At 32.2% G+C, this 3,890-nt stretch overlaps 1 long non-coding RNA gene across 1 annotated transcript; it reads right to left on the bottom strand.

The window, feature by feature from the left end:
- Positions 1–371: 371 nt before the first annotated feature.
- LOC147524897 (uncharacterized) lies at positions 372–1,895 on the bottom strand. Its single transcript, XR_015197500.1, has 3 exons — positions 1,685–1,895; positions 765–1,176; positions 372–690 (listed from the first exon to the last, which is right to left on the bottom strand). It is a non-coding gene; the product is annotated as an uncharacterized LOC147524897 (long non-coding RNA).
- Positions 1,896–3,890: the final 1,995 nt, after the last annotated feature.

Raw genomic sequence — 3,890 nt, 5'->3', positions numbered from 1 at the left:
ATTTGGACTACATCGTCGTAAAATATCATATAACTACATATTGTGGGCAAATTTAAAATAAAAAACACATCATATAAAATTATCAATAAAGTATCATCGTCATAAATGATTGTAATTAGCAAACCACAACAATAAAGTTCTGAAGGAAGAAAAATCGTGTTTTTATGAGAGACAAACCCGGTTACTTCACAGTAAAATCGACGGAAAAATATTGTGCTTTTGTCACAAAAACAAAGAAAAATAGTTTATTATTAGTACAAAAATCTCTGAGGGAAAATAGTTTAATTAACCTTCGCAAATGGCTGTAATTAAGTATATATATGACAGTAGTAAAGATCGCCTTTTCTGTTAAAATTCAACAAAAGCCTAAGTGTAATGTGTGAACAGGTTATCATGACAGCAAAATACCCCCATGCAATTGCAAATAACAAGGTCTAAATTAAAACAGTACTTAAACAAACAATGCAATAAAAATTTGAAATAGTAATAAAGCTCATAGAGTCCTCTCAAACTATAGGACCATATAAATAGGAAAGAAACACTTGATTTCAAATAGAATTTTCTTCCCATGATAGATAGACCACTATGAATTAGAAACCGAAATCTCCTTGCATTCCCTTTCTCCTCATTTCAAGTTCCAATAGAAGTGCATTTGTTCTACCTCATTACACTCCAGCAAAAGGCAGAATTCTGCAATATAAGATACATTGTGTAAATAATATATTTACTTGAATTTTCAAGACTTGGGCATTAGATGTTTATACCTTGCAAAAAGTTTAATTTCAGCATTCTTGTTTCTAATTGGCGAGAAACAGATGGAAGCTTGTTAGAAGCCGCATCATGCTCTTCTTCACCTTTAATTCCTGCTTGAATGCAAAACCCTGAGAATCCACCATAAGCAAATCCAATTCCAGATATCAATAACTGCTTAACTGATTGCATTTGATTCGAATTGGCAATTGATAGGTCTGTCCAAGCATGAAATTGAGGTGAGTTACTGGACTGATGGGGTCCCCTCTGTTAAAAACAGATTTTGGCCGAGTACTGGTTGTGATGGCTGTTGTGTATTGAAGATAACAATACCACTACCACCACCTCCTCCACTGCCTACATCTATACCAGCACTCCAAGCAACCATTCTTTGAAAATAACAATAGAGTTGAACCTAGCAAAAAACTAACAGTAGAGTTGATGAAACAAGATATCCCTATTATAATTGGAATGATCTTAACACAAACAAGGATGTGCTAGTTCAGTGCAACACCAAGCAAAGAGGGACTAAATTAAATAAGTATGAACGCAAGCTTCGTGTACTGGACTTTCTTAACCAAAAATGGGATAACCAATTTCAAACTTAAAAGCCTGCAAAATCTACTAGCCACTTAAAAAGAACAAAAATGAAATCTTTGAACTTTGTTTGAAGTGCCTCACATTTAATTTAATGACTTCTCACTGATTTCATCTATCTTCCAGGAAAAGGAAAATTTATTTCATGCACTCTTCCTAAGACGAGACTAGACTCAGGGTGTGCTAGAATATCAATTTGGACAATTCAAATTTGAAGTAAACATCAATTAAGTTAACCAAATGAAACACCCCATCTGTAATTCCTTTTATACCATTCAAAACTTGGTAAAAGTAATGACTTTAAAAAATAAAATGAAAAGGGTGAGAAAGATTTAACCTTTGAAGTATAAAAGATCTTCGACTTTGCAGATACCAATCAATGAAACAATAAAACTCTATCGACCAATATCAGCCCAAACTTTGAAAATTCAAAAAAGTAATTGGCGCACTTCAATTGATTTTAGAGTTTTGTCATCATTCTTTTATAAGATTTTTGTATTTTTCTGGAGGTAGACACGATTTAGTCGTGGGAAATTGAGAGGAAGATGAGATAGTTCAGGGGAGAGATGGGAATTAATTTGAGAGAAGTGTTCCAGTTGTTATTTATACTAGAGAAAACACGGTCCCTTCGGTCGTAATTTTTGTATTCTTAGAAATCTTTACGCCTATTTGCCATCACTTTATTTAGTATAATTCCTCGAAATTTAATTGATACAATTATCTAATAATTCCTGACGACTTTAGCATTTTAGTGACGCCAATATTCTATCACAAGAGTCTTGATGCCAATTTGGCGTCACTAATTAGAAAAGCCCAATGTCACAAAAATGTTGTTATGGTGTAGTGATAGTTTTGTTATTGTAAAGGTATGAAATCAATGTTCATACCCAGGGACTATAAACAGTTAATGTTCATCCCAATGGACTATGAACAATTAATGTTCATACCCAATGTACTATGAACAATTATTGTTCATACAGAGTTATGAATAATCACTAATGTAAATGTACCTTTAATGGAACCTCCAAATCATCTTCTCCTCCATCTTGTTGTTGTTGTACTTCTTTATTTCCAGCATTCAAATCCTAACATGCAAAACAAAGTTATGAAAAATCAGTATTCATACATATTTACTATCATGCTATACTACATGAATATGAGTATTCATAGTCTAATATGAGTATGAATAATAAATGTTCATGCCTATTTCCTATTCTACACGGTTCTAACATATTCAAATCCTAACATGCAAAAAACACACGTATGAACACACATTGTTCATACCAATTTCTAGTAAAAAATAAAATCAATAATTTAAAAAAAAAAAAAAAAAAAAAAACTCTAAATCTTCTTCTTCTTCTGCATCTTCTTTCCCCTTGTTGTTGTTGTTGTTGTCCTTTTTCTTCATCTTCTTCAGCATTTCCATCATCATCATCAGTATCTGTTTTCTCGCCATCTTCACTTTCAACAACTCCTTCTTTTGGTTTTATCCTCCTCCTCATCTCCTCCACCTTGCTCTCTAACAATATCATTTACAATACTTAATTTGTACGACATTTGATATTTCTTGTTTGTGTTCTTCATAGTAAATGTCGTTCTCATACCTAGGCTTCTTACAATTTTTCAGTATTGCACAACATTTCATCCATTTGATATATTTTGATTCTGATTTTGGAGACAATTTTGGTTTAAAAAGGAATCTAGGGTTTTACTGTTTTTGTGTTAGTTTTCTTTTTGCTTTCGGTGTTTTTTGGAAATGTGTGCAAAATGAGAAGTTAGTTTTGTATTTGAAGTGGACACGAAACCGTTTATTTAGGACGTGACACGTAATACCCTAAACTAAATTTGGTGGGTATGAACATCCATTGTTTATACACGAAATAGGTATGAACACTTATTGTTTATACCCAAACAATCACTGCGTTTCTCACTGTTTCACATCTGTATTAATATGAGTATAAACAATGGTATGAAAAATCAAAGTTCATTGTTCATAAATAGGTATGAACATTGATTGTTCATACCCACCAATTGTTATATCCATGAATGAAAATTGTTATATCCATGAATGAATTGATATATCAACATTGATTGTTCATACCTATTCATGTATGAACAATGATTGTTCATACCCACCAATTGTTATATCCATGAATGAAAATTGTTATATCCATGAATGAATTGATATATCAACATTGATTGTTCATACCTATTCATGTATGAACATTAATTGTTCATACCCACCAATAGGTATGAACATTGGTTGTTCATACCCTAAATAGGTATCATGCAATCAAAATTAAATAAATGAATGAAATCATAAGAGACTTTAAAAATGAATTCCAAAATTGTATTAATAACTATCATTCAATCAAAAAATATTTAATACAAAAACATCAAACAGCCTCACTAGTGCTTCCCACATCAAAAAATTGTCAAGACCTTAATACCATATCACCACTACCACTAGGCAACTCAACCCTTGCACTAGAGAAGTCATCCCTTGCTCTAGATTCCACATCAGCAGTGTCAGAAGTTTTCCC

Source organism: Coptis chinensis, chromosome 1, assembly GCF_015680905.1.
Source record: "Coptis chinensis isolate HL-2020 chromosome 1, ASM1568090v1, whole genome shotgun sequence".
NCBI classification, from domain to species: Eukaryota; Viridiplantae; Streptophyta; class Magnoliopsida; order Ranunculales; family Ranunculaceae; genus Coptis; species Coptis chinensis.
The sequence above is the reverse complement of the archived record's forward strand: the minus strand, read 5'-3'. Positions and strand labels throughout refer to the sequence as shown.